This window comes from Pseudophryne corroboree, chromosome 2 (assembly GCF_028390025.1).
Source record: "Pseudophryne corroboree isolate aPseCor3 chromosome 2, aPseCor3.hap2, whole genome shotgun sequence".
Taxonomy (NCBI): domain Eukaryota; kingdom Metazoa; phylum Chordata; class Amphibia; order Anura; family Myobatrachidae; genus Pseudophryne; species Pseudophryne corroboree.
This window is the reverse complement of record NC_086445.1, coordinates 794,452,881-794,469,005: the sequence shown is the minus strand read 5'-3', so window position 1 is coordinate 794,469,005 and position 16,125 is coordinate 794,452,881. Positions and strand designations below refer to the sequence as shown.

General features: G+C 46.2%; 1 protein-coding gene across 2 annotated transcripts in view; it reads left to right on the top strand.

Moving 5' to 3' along the window:
• The window catches only part of BCOR (BCL6 corepressor), a 189,360-nt gene that overhangs the window by 93,137 nt on the left and 80,098 nt on the right, over positions 1-16,125 (top strand). The window lies entirely within an intron of this gene.

Below are 16,125 nucleotides of genomic sequence, written 5' to 3'. Positions count from 1 at the left end.
ATCATGCAAGATCAAACGCTTAGCGATGAATGCCTGCCTTGTTTAACCCTCTTGGTTACACTATCACTGCACATCTTCCTCATATAAAAGTCCCTTTCTTCCCCTGGCCCGGCCGGGGCAAATGCACGTTTAACCCCTGGGCTGCCATTCATTTCCCATGCCCCTGTTCCACCAAGGAAAGAGCAATTAGAAATTGAGTCTCTTTTGCTAGCTACTTTGTTAATTCCAATGCATGCATTCTGTTTGCAATTACGATGTAGAAATCCCTGCTGTCTGCATCTATCAGGGAGGAAGAGGAGCTAGGCCCCTGTGATTGCAAGATGAGGTTAGATAACGTGCGCCGGGGGCTTTACGTGTTTGCTAAGCAATTGCTACGAGAACGTTACAAATGGGCTAGTTGTGATGCAGATTGGCCGTAATGATGGGACACAAAAGCCAGAAAGGGACATGTGCTTTTGTTTTGGGGGTTTCAGTTTAATAGTCTCCCTTGCAAACACAATAGTCATCAATGAAACCGTTCAACCGGAACTGCTGCCAAAACAAGATGTGGTTGATCGTTAAATATCTTCATACAGCTGTATGTATCGCAGGTTTTCTTCTTTCATCGTGCCAATCACTACACCTAAAGGGTTATTACTAATAAAGATAATCTATTAGCTGACGCAGAGTACACAGTTCCATTGTGAGGGAAGGCGTGGATAGTGAATGTATTCCAAACCCTCGCAATATTGCTGCAGGGAATCCAGGCTTATGTTCTATTCATGCAATCCCCGAGAAGCAAACAGATTATTATTATTCATTTATTTTAGAGGGTTAAATTATGTGATTCTGTAAGGGGAGTGGGGATTTGCACTGCAACCCTCTGTAATCCCCATTAACCCTTTTGCTAATAATGTGCAGTGATAAAAGTACTACGTGAAATATAAGAGCCATCACTGTCATTCTGCACAAAGGCCAGCTGCACGGAAACGTTCCGGCCTGCAATTTGCTGATCTAGACTAGAAGATCGTAATCTAGCACGAAGTCTAGGCAGATCGTGCAGCGTGCTCCGTGTCATTCTGTAGAGGAAATGCTGCACTGTGGAGGGAGAGGGCTCCGTTACAGGTTTCCACGATCGTAGCATGCAGCACTCGCTCCGATCTCTGTATACTGTAGCTCTGTTCTCCCGATATAAGAAGTAGTAGGAAGGTTACTTTCGCGCTACTGGTGGAGTCACTGTTAATAAATGTAGTTATGTGTTTGTTGACTATGGTGCAATTGTCACAATGTTTTTAGTTCGTTAATTACGTATTGCTGGTGTTTATATACAGTTAACAAATATCCGAGCTGCCATAAGGAAGTCTAGAGAAGTGATTTCAGTTCAAGGTCACAGACTACAGCTGCCAAAAGTCACCTTAAAGTGTAGTGTAGAGTTAGTGGTTTTACAGGCCAAAAGTGGGGAGCAGAGTGCAGGTTTACAGGATGAAGGAAGCTTCACCAGTCTACTGGGTTTCCTATGGACTCATACACAGGCCCATACTAGAAGCAAGAAGAAAACATTGTACTTTTAATATAATAAGGTTTTAGTATATTGTGCTATGTACCTAATCTTTTAGGATCTCCAGTATATTTCTATGCTTGATAACACTATTTCAAAATTGATGGGAAGTAAAAGCTTGTATTTGCCACAACTTACATTATTTGTTTTAATTATTAGTCATTAAAGGACATTTATTTCACAAGCACGTTAAACAATGTAAAATAAATTTGTGTACAAGGCCTAATTTGGAGGAAAATCTTTTTTAATATAAGGGTTCATCAATATGACCAAATAATGAGCTTTGTGTGGTTTTGCAGATGGAATATGACTAAACCGATCTTAGAGGCCTATTTATTAACAATATTTTTACTAAAATATTGTGAAAAAGGGGGTAGTCGCGAAGGGGGGGCGACAGGGCGTCGGCTGTATCGGTGATGTCGGCGGGGGCGGCGCATGCGCAGCAGGACATCGGGGTATTTTTTATGAAAAATACCCAGATGATGCTGCGAAGAGGCATCGCAAGCTCTGTTCCTGCATGCGATAATTGATACATCCCTGCAATGTAATTACGAGATTGGGCGATTTTATCACCTATCATCTGCATCCTGGATGCGGATGGTGATAAATAGGCCCCTTAGGGGTCTATTCATGAAGCAGAGAAAAGCCCTGTTTTGCGGTAAACAGGGCTTTTCTCTGCTTACCGCAATTCACAGAGCCGGTTACCGTGGAGAAGTCCCTGACTTCTCCAGCGGTACCCCCGCTCTGTGCCTGAATCGCATCACCATACCTTTGTATGGTGAGTGCGATTCATGAAGGTGCGGAAAGCTCTGCTTTCCGCTTCTCCATGGAGTTCAGGTTACGCCGTCCTCAGATGGCGAACCTGAACTGCGGTGCGGAGACGTCAGGGAAGCTCAATGCTTCCCTGATCGCTGCTCTGCACCTCGCGCTGGCTCCGCCCCCCAACCTCCCCGCAACCACTGCGGCCTGCCGGGAGGTCATCAAGCTGCGCATGCGCAAAGGGACCCGTCGCTGGACCCCGCGCATCGCAGAGAGGGACCGCCGGAGAAGACGTCACCGTGGGAGCCCCAGACACCGCAGCGCATCGTCGGAAGGGTAAGTATACATGAATTGCTACTTATCACGGCTATACATCGCATCGAAGCGATGCGATGTATAGTGATAAGTAGCAATTATGATTTCGTTTTGTACATGAATAGACCCCTTAATATGTGAAAACAAATCACTGTCCATGATGTCTGCATGTCTCGACTGTTCACACGAACAATAGGAGAAGCTGCAGGTCAGGCTGCAATATAATGCTTGCTCGATATTCTGGAATTTGGGCTTTAGCCATTGTTTCCAGTGATGTTCCTATGTATGGCAGCATGAAGGCACTAGAAGAAATGTTGTAAATTTTAGTACCAATAATACTGCAAAACAGCTGCAGAACTGGTAAATAGACTGGTGTTGATCTCCAACTGGGGGCATGCTGCAGCTATCAGTTCCCCAGTAACTGACGATCTACTAGTTAGCAAGGGTTACTTTTTAAAAGAGGTATTTTCCTCACTGTCTGTAGTTGCACTTCCCCAATAAGCCTAAGTATATATTATTATTATTATTATTATTATTATCCTTTATTTATATGGCGCCACAAGGGTTCCGCAGCGCCCAATTACAGAGTACAAATGCACATAAACAAAAAAAAATAGGAAAACAGTGACTTACATAGTGTTCATTCTAGCACCCTGCACCTTTCAAATCCTGTGCAGTTCCTCTTTCCTGTCTGGGGTGTCGCTCTCTGCTCTGGTGCTTCTCAGCACACTCTGGTCTGTATCACAGCACTGAGTAACAGACCAGAGTGTGCTGAGAAGCACCACAACAGAGAGCGACACCCCAGGCAGGAAAGAGGAACTGCACATATTTTGAAAGGTGCAGGGTGCTAGAATGAACACTGCTTACAGTTGAAGACAATATAGGACAAGTACAGGGCAACTAAGCATAACTACACCATTAAACATAGAGATAAGTTCCAGGTGGTCAAAAAACTGTGGGATCTGGGCAGTTGAGGATTATTAAAGTAAGAAAAGTATAAGCACATGAGGGAAGAGGGCCCTACTCATGACAGCTTACATATATAGTTAGTGACTGTTAATGTGCCTATTTATGTAGCCTAAAACCATGCGGAAATAGCTGTTTATGGCTTTGTATGTATTTTAATATAGAGGCAATTTAAGAGAAGCTTAATACAAGAGATACAGGGATCTCCTGCATTAGGCAAATGAATGCAGCATATCACAATCCCCATCATTCTAAATGGGGACTCTAGCTAAAGGCCCATATAGACGGGCCGATGCGGGAGAGATGTGTGCTGAGCGAACCGCTCAGCACACATCTCTCCCGCCGCTCAGCACAACGCGTTCTGTTCTAAGCGTGCGGGGGGAGACGGGGAAGGGGCGCTCATTTCACCCAGCGGGTGAAGTGAGCAACCCGCTAGATTGGTAGCACCAGCGATAGCGATGCGTGGGGCTGCGCATCGCTATCGATGTAGGGGGTACACACGGCGCGATCATGCTCAAATTCTAAGCAATCTAGTCAGATTGCTTAGAATATCGCTCCGTGAGTACCCCCCTTTAGTGATATCACCGGATTCCTCTCCAGCAGCCTGGACTGCATGCATGTGTGGTCTGATGGCCATTCAAGTGCAGTATATATACTGGGTCAAAACCCAATAAGCAATCAGTGAAGGAACTCTCAAAGGGGCACAGTCCTCGCCATGACAGTCTTAAGCCGGCATGATTGTAATGGTAAATGACCTCATTGGATGAGATTCAATTGTTTTGTACAGCAGCTGTCACTCCCAGGTGCCCAACTGAGCAATTCAGTTGTTGCTCCTTTTGGGCGTGAACAGCTGCCGACGCCGGCATTTCAGCTCGCACCCCTCCCCCCAGGGTGGCGAGAGGAGATGTGTGAAAAATGACCTGTTTGGGCATCCAACTGGCACATTTTGCATCACGCCCATTTGTTTAGTTGGGTTTAGCAGCTTTGTGTGCAGCTAAACCTGGTAATTTTTCGGTGCAGCGAGCACAATAAATAAATTACAATTGACTATTGCCCCCCCCCCCCCCCTCCCATCTCCTGTCACTTTAGCATAAAACAACTGAATCTTGCCCATTGACTTGCTGTTGTAAATTGTGGCATTGAAAGATGTTGATAGGGGCAAAAATGAGGCCAATGGTAACTAGTCCTTTAACTAGGCTTACCGAGCTATCCTTTAAACAGGGACGCTAATGGATTCCACAGGTTCTGTGGCTAATTAAAACCGGGTGAAATGCAGAGTTGAAGCCAGCCAGCCACAGAACCTGTGTAATTCATTAGTGTCCCTGTTTAAAGGATAGCTTGGTAAGCCTAAGGCCGGGGTCACACATAGCGGCCAAGTGGGTCTCGCTGCAAGGAAGCTGCACATGGGGGCCTATGCAGGCGCCCACACATGTGCGTCAGTCCACCGCCGCCAGATCCAACTGCAGCACGCTGCGATTGGGCCGGACAGCAGGATTTCAGTGTGAACACATACATTTGAATGTATGTGTTCACACAGTGCGGGATACCCTTGGCCGCTATGTGTGGCCCCAGCCTAACTTTAAGCAATAGTAACTGGCTAACTGACCTGTTTGTGGATTTAAGCAATTTTTATTTTGTACTGCGCATCGTCTGAGCCTCAATGGATTACCAACGGTGGAAACAGTGAGGATTTTGTACGCAGGGTGATTGACAGTCAGTGAGTGCTTAGTCCAGTGATGGCTAACCTTGACACTCCAGCTGTTGTTGAACTACACATCCCAGCATGCCCTGCTACAGTTTTGCTATTTGGCCATGCTAAAACTGATGCAGGGCATGCTGGGATGTGTAGTTCAACAACAGCTGGAGTGTCAAGATTAGCCATCACTTATACCCCTTTCACACAGCCCAAAATTTCCCGGGTTAAAACACATGAACGCGCATCAACCCGGGAAATTTCTCAGTGTGAAAGGGTACAGGGACAAAAACCCGGGATTTCTGTCCCTGCATTTCAACCCTGCAATCGACCAGGGTTGGTCCCGGGATGTTCCCTGGAACCTAGATAGTGTGAATGATGCAGGGACATGTCCCACCTTCCCGGGTTGCCTCTGCTGATGCTGATTGGCTATTCAGAGCACTTCCTGGTCTTGTGTTTTTTTCTGAGACGCCCATTCTCAGGAAATGCAGGGCCATCCCGGGTTCAGTGTGAAAGGTGCCAACCCGGGATGTCCCGCCTCCAAATGCTGGTATAAACGGGCCCAACCCGGGAATGTCCCTGCATGATCCCGTGGCAGAATTCCCGCGTTTTATACACAAGTGGTGGATATGAGATGTCACCAGTGCATATTTGCATATTATCGCAGAATTGCAGTCGCAACGGGATTTGCGTCCATCTCTGAATAAGGATCACAGTGCCAATGAAATCATGTAGGACTAAAGTAATGACACATCTTTGTCACTTTTTTTATTATTACTTTTGTTTGTTGTTTTTAATTATTTATGTATGTATTTATGTTTCCCTTTAACCAGGAATATATACAGGTAGCAATGACCCTAGAGCATAACTGTAGCATTCCAGGGAGGGTATTTTCACTTGTATACAGGCGTCTGATCCAGACATATGAAAACTATAAATAAATATGTCTGGCAAGGATAATATCGATACGGTATATCTTTACCTACAGTACATACTGTATCTCTGTTTCCTATGTGTGAGTCAGTAGCAGTACATATGAGCGGGGAAACTCCCCCTGTTATTGGTGCGCCGCTTCTTGTCCTTTCACAGGCAGCGTGTGTGTCTAATTCCGTGCATGTGTTTGTGTGTGGGTTTTTCCTTTTAACTTCAAGTTTCCTGTCGGCTGAAATGAGAAGGGAGACGGAGGAGCGTGTGGGGGAGGGAGCAGCATGAATTCAAGGCTTAGAGGCAGACAAGCGCCGGGAAGGGCTGCGCCTTGCTCCAGCCCAGTCTCCCACGGTCTCAGCGCACACTCATCTCACCGACCGCATAGCGATCATCCCCTGCCACATACAATGTAGCCAAGCAAGTGCCGAATGTATCATGCGCGCACAGTTGTGAAGTTGTGTTTTTTTTTAACAATAACATTGATAACTATCCTAAGGCTACATTTAAGAAGTGTAATGGGGTCTTTGCATCACCTAACAGAGGAGCTACATAGTTAGTACACAGTATTGAAGGGTAGGGATTGCCCCTATGCCTGTGGCCTGTACAGCCTTTTATGGAGGCCCAATCTGAACATGGATTCCCAAAGCAGTCTTAGAAAGTAAAATGATTGTCCCTATTATTTTACCATCAAGGTAAGAAGCAAAGAACAGTAGCTGCCTGTTACTGTGCTGCCACTCCTGGGCAGGCTGGCCGTGCTTGGCACCTCGCCACACAGTCAGATGTACCAGGCAAGCATCCTAGTCTTGGCCCAGTATTTGCCACTTTCTGGTGACTGATCAGTAATCCCTGGGCCTGTGCCTTTGTACAGCAGAGCTCTCCTTGCGCCTGTCCCGGAAGGTCACACAGACTACAGCGAGTTTATTTACATCTCAGGCCACACTGACACCTTTGTAAAAGTCTGCTGATCGCTGCCCGAAAATAATGAAAGTTGTTACTAGAAAGTGGCCACGTGCGCTGCATTGGGTCCAGTCCCGAATTACACTGCTTATATATGTGCAGGTACTCATCGCTCCTGAGGCTCTGGCCGTACTCCGGAATGTGGCTGCTGAGACGCGGGCTATTTGCATGTGTGAATGAGCCATTGCGCTGAGAACCGATGACTAGAGGAATAATAGCAGTTCCGTACACTGACAATGGGCAGAATGTGCTCCCTGACCACCAATGCATTAGACCCTACACAATGCTAGTCATCAAATAACCATCCATTCTGACTAATGCATACATTAACAAACATGTTGCTATTCGTAAATCTCTATCACCAATGCTGCTTCATGCAGTGATGCATACGCTACGTTGTATCTACTAAACGTGTTAATATGTGGCCACCTGTGTTTACATTTAACAAATATTTTTGTCATCAGTAGATACTTTGTTTAGATGCTCATACGCTGTACATTTTCCATGTATAAAAATGACGTGTTTAATGATTTTGCTGAAAAATAAATTCCTTGAGGTGTGTGTGTGTGTGTATATATATTTATTTATATAGAGAGGGAAAATAAATAAATAAATAGATAGATAGATATATTTAGATATAGATATATATATAAATATAATATTATTATATATTGTTTTCCCCCAGTGTGTCCCGCGCTCGCAGATAGTGCGTATTAGTTCCTCATATAGGGGGTATTTCCAAGTTGATCGCAGCAGGAATTCTGTTAGCAACTGGGCAAAACCATGTGCACTGCAGGGGAGGCAGATATAACATGTGCAGAGAGAGTTAGATTTGGGTGTGGTGTGTTCAATCTGCAATCTAATTTGCAGTGTAAAAATAAAGCAGCCAGTATTTACCCTGCACAGAAATAAAATAACCCACCCAAATCTAACTCTCTCTGCAAATGTTATATCTGCCACACCTGCAGTGCACATGGTTTTGCCCAACTGCTAAAAAAATTCCTGCTGCGATCAACTTGGAATTACCCCCATATTGCAGATGTCCACGTGCGGTGTATGTGTAATTGTAGAGAGAGACTGATCTATACCCTGCAACCGCTGCATCAGCCTGCCATGTCTAGCACACATACTTCTATATTATATATATATCATATAAAAGCACATCATTATTGCCGTCTGCTTTCCCTTTGTCTCCTGTAGAAAGGGCAGGAGTCTGGTTGCCTAATACGTCCTGGAAGAGAAAGCGTTAAAGCTAGTTAATGCAATTCTTTAGAGACTTTGCTCCAGGCCTGAATTGCTTGCATAATTACCTGAAATGCACATTACTGCCAGACCTGCCCCCCACTGCATATAATTCTTCTCCTAGCTGTCTCCAGCAGCTGAAATCCCCCACCACCCCCCCCTTTTCTCCAACACTCTGTAAAATGGCGCAGACGGCTAGGAACTGGGAACGTACACCCATTAATCCAGCAATAATAAAGGGGTTTACGGATTCCTCACGCTATTGTATCATACGCTTATGTAATGTACCGCTATACGCGGCGCTGCTGCCTGGGATCAAAGTTTGCTTAATTGACATTGTGGTGCAAACAATGGCCCATGCGAGGCGAGCACTGTGGGAGAGCTGCGTGCTTGTGGCCTCTGGTTTTCCATTACCGGGAAGCGATAGGAAGGCTGGAGATACTGCTTGCACAAACCACAAAGAGGGGAGCAGTCCCTTCAAATGTGCGGGTCTCAGACTTGTCACCGGATCTCAGAGGAGTTGATGCGGATAATGGGCAATCCCCTTACCCCAAATATTCTGTATCCACATTCCACCCCCTGACCGTCCTTCCCCGTGTCATCCCCGGTACTGGAAGATTAATTTGTCCTCTAATTAATATATTGGCAGCCTTATGTATGAGCTGGGCATACACTAGAAGGTGTGCGGGGTGTTACACAGGATTGCCCATTCTCCATCAGACGCCTAAATTGCTGTAAGGCAAGAATAATATGGAGCGTCCGAAGTTTGTCAGCTCTGGTTTAACCCTTTACATGTTTCCTCCTGTTACTAGGAGGATGGAAATACCTGATTAGTCTCCTTGTAAGTAAACTAAACAGACGGGCTTTTGTTAACACCTGCAGTGCTAGATAAGACTAATAACAGCCAGGCTTCTTTGTTGCCTAGTAGGGAGTCGAAGCTCCTACTCTCGTTCCTGGGCTACTGTAATGGGGATTCGTGACGATCGTACGTATAATACCAGCACGATGGCAGAGCACGATGGCAGTACGCGCTGGCAGAGACGAGCATCATGTTACCGCGGGCGAAGGGTTAATGCTAAGAGCTGGCCAGACCTCCCATCACAGGCGCTGGCGGGGAGCAGCAGCATGACACGCTGTTGGGCTACACTGGCTGCGCTGCTCTCCGGATCTCCCGGCCTTCCAGCCAGCACTCAGCACGGAGCGGACGTGTTCTGCCGAGACACGGCCGTGCTGCGCATTTTATAGTGCTGTATAAATGATGCTATGGCTAGAATCTTGCTCTAGATAGGAAGTAGGCTAAATGCAGTCCTTGCTCTTGACGCATTTATAGATCGAATGCTCAAATGTTTTAACATATGTGGAATATCCAGTTTGCAGTGCTTCTGGGTGATATACTCCGCTGCCTTGATGTTAATGACCTGACATGGTAAGAGTTAACCTACTGCAGGACAGTCTGAGGGGGATATTCCTATTTCCTGACCTATCTCTGGGGAAATCCTTGTGGTTTATAGAGTGAAGCCCAACTGCCAACAAAACACTTTTTGCCCTTAGGTTACTGGCATGGTAAGAAATCTATGTACTCTGTGGCATCCATGGTGTTAAAGTAATCAGCATGCAGGCTATAAAATAAGTACACACATGTTTATCTCCCATGTTCATCATTCAGTACCTGGTACATATACTAGCATGGCCAAAACAATCCCATACGTCTGACGTATACAGTTTTGTGCCCAACCTAACCATAACCCAGTCTAATGCACAATTCCAGAATATATAGAACTGTTACTATACATTAACCATGCTAATATAAAAGTGCCAGAACGCCAGAGCTCATTTATATGACCATTTTATCAGAGTGTGTGTAAGTCGTATACTACACAGAACAGCTGACAACAGGCGGCTGTACGCGTCTGCTGATCAAGGCATTACGTGGGTCAGAGCAAAACTCCGGACAATCCACCAGCTTACCTACGTCTTATAATCATGTGAACAGCAGAGCTGCGTAGGCATCATCACCAAATTATCCTGATGCCTGCACAATTTTCAAAGATGTTTCTCATCGCCCAGTCAGGACCTCGGTGGTGGAGCCATTCACGGGCTGAGTCCAGCAATACTAATGGATCGCTGCACTGCCACTGGCAACAACATCGCATTTCTGTCAATGTAGACTCTCATCCTCCCTGCACATAACCGTAACAGGCCTCATTCTGGATTTTTTTTTTATGAGGGATGTTTATGGTTTGTGTCCCTTGTGATGTCTGTCGGGGGCTTAAGAAACTATAATGTGGCTGTGTGAATGTTGCTCACAGTTTGAAGGTGTTGTTGCATACCTACAGTAATTGGCTTTTAAATGACATCTAGCATGGGGGAAGAAAGTCAATACAGGCGGGATGTACTAAGGGAAAAATGTGGTAAAACCCTCATACATTTTCAAATGTACTAAGACCCGTCCGCCGGGTTTTCGCCGCCCAGGGTATCGATACCCTATAGAAACCTATGGGCTTCTTATTGCCGGCCACCGCCACAGATGCCTCCCCCCGGCATACCTTCTTCTAGGCAGCCTGGACTCGGAAGGTAAACTTCTCCCCCCAGTAACGCAGCCGGTGGTCCTTTCCGGTTGCAGGGGGTGGAGGAGGCGCCGGGGACAGCCTGCTGCTGCTTCCAGGCATGGAGGGAGTGTGGAGAGCCCTGGGAGATGACGGAGACCCCCCTGCACACCACCTTACAGGTATCGCTGGGAGGGGCCTCTGTCACCACATTGCTATGTAGATCGCATATGTTAGTACATATGCGACCAACATCGCGGCGATGTATGTTAATACATCCCGCAGAGAGATAAGTGCTTAATTTCTAAGCAATCTCACTAGAATGCTTAGAAATTATTGACCTTATTTATCAATGAGTGATACATTTCACTGTGAGTGATAAATTACACCAGCCAATCAGGTCCTAACTTCCATGTCACAGACTGGGTTTGAAAAATTACAATTAGGAGCGGATTGGCTGGTGAAATTTATCACTCACAGTGAAATTTATCACTCATTGATAAGTAAGGGCATAAGCATGGATCTCTCTGAGTGTATGCCCCATAGCGATAGCGCTGCGCAGTCCCTCGCGTCGCTATCGCCAGTATTAGATTAGCCTGCATGCAGGTACAATCTAGTCAGGTCACTCATTTCACCATTGGGTGAAATGAGCGTCCACTGTCCCCTCCCCCCTCACTTGGCACACATCGCGCTCTGTGCTGAGCGGGGGAGAGATGTGGGCTGAGCGGTCTGTGCTAGATCGCTCAGCCCATATCTCTGGGAGAAATCTCTCCATGTGTACGGACCTATACTGTACAATCCTGATTAACATCTGAGTGAGTATTGTTTTTTGGGATAGACAGCGAATTCAGTAAGATTACATCTGTTTATGCTGTTATTGTTCAATAATTGTGACTTTGCCCTTCTTCAGCCAATGGGTTAGTATAAAGCAGTTGAACCTGTCACATTTGGTGACACATGTATGTGCATGGGAAAATATGAGAGCGATCTGGCTACTTTGTGGCTGAGCTGCTCATTTGTAACCCACACCAATTCAACTCTGCAAGGGTAAAGCTCCGTACACATGGAGAAGATGTGTGCTGAGCGATCTAGCACAAACCGCTCAGCACTCATCTCTCCCCCTGTTCAGCACACAGCGCTATACGTGCTGAGCGGGGGGGGGGGGGGGGGGGGGGGGGCTCACTTCACAGAGCAGTGAAGTGAGCGATCTATTAGATTTGGCATGCATGCATACCAGATCTAGAGTCAGCGATAGTGACGCTCGGGGCTGCACATCGCTATCACTATGGGCATACACACGGAGAGATCCGTACTTAATTTCTAAGCACTAGTCAGGTTGCTTAGAAGGTAGGCACGGATCTCTCTGTGTGTATCCCCCTTAACATTTATGCCTGTATCCCTTGATTTGCACATAATAGATGGTATGTCTCAAGGGGGGTACTCACGGAGAGATCCATGCTTAAAATCTAAGCAATCTGACCAGATTGCTTAGATTTTAAGCACAGATCACTCGTGTGTAGCCCCCTCAGCGATAGCAATGCATGGCCCCGCACATCGCTATCGCCGCTGCTAGATTGAGCCTGCATGCAGGCTAATCTAGCGGGTCGCTCACTTTACCCGCTGGGTGAAGTGAGCGGCACCCGTCCTCCCCCCGCATCTGTCAGCACACATCACGCTGTGCTGAGCGGTTCGCTCAGCACACATCTCTCCCGTGAATACCCCCCTTTAATTTATCTGTCTAGTGTAATAGTTTAGTGCATGCATTGCACCTTGTACTCTGTAACCTCAGTGTTTAGATGATCACAAAAGTGATACAATTCAGTGACGCAGCCGACGTTTACCTGTATATGATAATAAAGTGCCAATATATCCCACAGCGCTGTTTATTATATACCACAATTTTCTCCTGATAACAATTATTGTTTATCGCAGTAGCAATAAATTATTTTTGTGTGTTATTTATGAAGATTATCTTGCAGGGACAGTGGCTATAATAAAAGCCAGGATGTTATAATTTTACTGCTGGGTTCAGACCCAGCTTGCTCTGTTGCTCATGCACTGCCTTTGGGCTGTCATATACATCCACCAGGATAAACAGGTGCCACCTGGGAAGCACATGTGTATGGCTCCCGGTTGCGACCCTCCAAATGCGGTCTGAAAGGGGTATAAGGGTCCCGTGACACAAATATCTTGCAGGTTTGGACACTAGAAGGACCCAGATTATAGGGCAGTTTGAACAGATAACCCAGGTCCGTTCAAACTCTACTGAGAGCCGGTTCACCGGTGCTTGGAGATGAAGTCATCTCCAAGCATCAGCATAGGAGAAGACCCAGCAGTAACCTGGATCCAGCCTGTTCTGTGAACAGGTTTCAGGCCGCTGTGACATGGTTAGAAGCCAGTGTTCAATGACCTGGGCTTTTTGTCTGAATGGGGTATAGTATCTATGGGTGTATAGAGTTCCTTAAACAACAGCCATTTAAAAGTAGTGTACACGAAACGCTGTGAAAGCAGTGGAAGTGGGGAAACACATTGAAGTTGCTTCATGTATGTCCTGTGTAGCACAATAAAATATGAGGTCACTCTAATGTAGGCCTCGTGCTCATAGGTAGGAGCACAGGCTGTCAGAAATGTCTTGTGCATCTCCATCCATTCACAAATAATCACCTTCACCACATTCATTTGATGACCAGACTCTGACTCATACTCACACCATTCAAGTGAGAGCATGTTTTATGTGTAGTTGTCATTATTACAAATACTATGCAGAGCGGCTTGCTGGCGTCTGCACCAGTGAAACAACTTTCATGGTGAATTCTCCAACCCCCATTACGCTTTTCCTTCCTGCTCACAAAGGGCTTTATCATATAACTTTCAGCATATTCAGTTGTGTAGAGTAGGATGGTTGTCCTCAGACTAAAATACAAAATGGCCTTGATCAGTGGAGTTTAAAATATTTTGCTTATTACATACGGATCAGTGTTAGTGGATCTTTACAGCCTTTGTTGTGGGATCTCAGTCTTTTCCCGCAAATGTCTCGGAACTTATCCAGGCTTTTAACGACGTGCATTCCCCCGGCTGGGAACAGCTTTGCAACAACAAGCTACGAAAACGCCTCTTTCAGGACAGATGGCAGACTATTTCCGTTCAATCATAGCCTGTTACGCTGCATCTACTCCGCTAGCATGCTGAATATTCCCCGTGATTGTTCATCTGTCCTACAACCTTTTTTTTTTTACCAGAGAGGTCTGCAATGTATCCTAGGGTAATGTTCTAAAACTAACTCTGACAATACAGACTTAACCCTCTCGCTGCTGTTGGCTTTTACACCAGTTTTACTTAGTGCAGAACTATCTTTTAGAATTATATACATGTTTTTATTTGGGAACACACAAAATTCATATTTTAACAGATAATTGGATATATTTGTGTGTGTGTGTGTATAAACTACAAAAAATCGATGTAAAACTTTTCAAGCATTTGTGATATTGTTGAAATTCTTATAATGGATAGCCATACAGCTGAATATATTTAATACAAGTGGTCACGTTACCTGTTATCTCATGCCCCAGTGCAGAGAGGTAGATTCCATCATTGGAGGACAGATTTCTCCTTAAGGGGTCTATTCATGCAGCAGTGAAAGGCCCTGTTTTGCGGTAAACAGGGCTTTTCTCTGCCTACTGCAATTCACAGAACGGGTTACCGTGGAGAAGTCTCTGACTTCTCCAGCGGTACCCCCGCTCTGTGCCTGAATCGCATCACCATACCTTTGTATGGTGAGTGCGATTCATGAAGGTGCGGAAAGCTCTGCTTTCCGCTTCTCCATGGAGTTCAGGTTCGTCATCTCAGGACGGCGTAACCTGAACTGTAGTGCGGAGACGTCAGGGAAGCTCAATGCTTCCCTGATCGCTGCTCGGCACCTCGCGCTGGCTCCGCCCCCGACCTCCCAGCAACCACTGCGGCCTGCCGGGAGGTCACCAACCTACGCATGCGCAAAGGGACCCGCCGCTGGACTCTGGGTTGATTCTATATCGGAGGGGCTGAAGGGACCTTGTGACGTATTGAGGGGAGGAGCTACGTCACCAGGGGGAGGAGCTACGGGCGAACAGGGTACCCGAAAAGTACCCTCGCGGGCTCGCTTCGCTCGCCACGCTTCGGGCACGGTGGCTCGCGGTGGCGTGGATAGTAGAGGAACTATCCCGCTGGCCTAGCTCCTCCCCCTTGCGTCGTAACTCCTCCCCCTTACAGAAAAGGTCCCTTAGCCCACTTGATTCTAGCATCTACCCTGGACTCTGCGCATCGCAGGGAGGGACTGCTGGAGAAGACCTCACCGCAGCAGCCCCAGACACCGCAGCGCATCGTCGGAAGGGTGAGTATACATGAATTGCTACTTATTACAGCTATACATTGCATCGAAGAGATGCGATGTATAGTGATAAGTAGCAATTCTGTTTTCGTTTTCTACATGAATAGACCCCTAAATAAGGTACTCACGGAGCGATCGCTGCTTAAAATCTAAGCAATCTGACTAGATTGCTTAGATTTTAAGCAGTGATCTCTCCGTGTGTACCCCACACAGCGATAGCGATGCGCAGCCCTGCACACCGCTATCGCTGGTGCTAGATTGGCCTGCATACAGGCCAATCTAGCACGTCACTCATTTCACCTGCTGCTCCCCCCGCACACTCAGCAAGGATCGCGCTCATTTCACCTGCGTTTCGCTCAGCACACATATCTGCCAGTGTGATCACTGGCCTTTATGCCCAATCAGTGTGTTCCTGTAATCCTGGGTTTTGCTGTTGTTTGTTTTTGTACAATTACTGTGTGGACCAGTTAGTTGAAAATAGTTCACTGTAAGTAGTGTCTCTGTTGGTAACTTTAGAGGAATTTTATAAAAATGTATATTGATGGTGTCTGAGTCTTGATAAAGCCCTACAATTTAGGTGAATGCAGTTTTAAGTGGACCTCAAGATAATCTACTGATAGTTATGAGGAATGTTTTATATTTATGCATCAGACTCCGTAGACAGAAAAGTAGCACAAGTGCATAGTGTGTCTGTCCTGTGTCCAGTGAGTACAAAATGTTTCTCAAAGTACTATATAGATTACAACTGGGTGCCAGATCAGCCACTTACGCTGGACATCCTCGCTTGGATATAATTGATACAGAGGTATTTGCACATTAA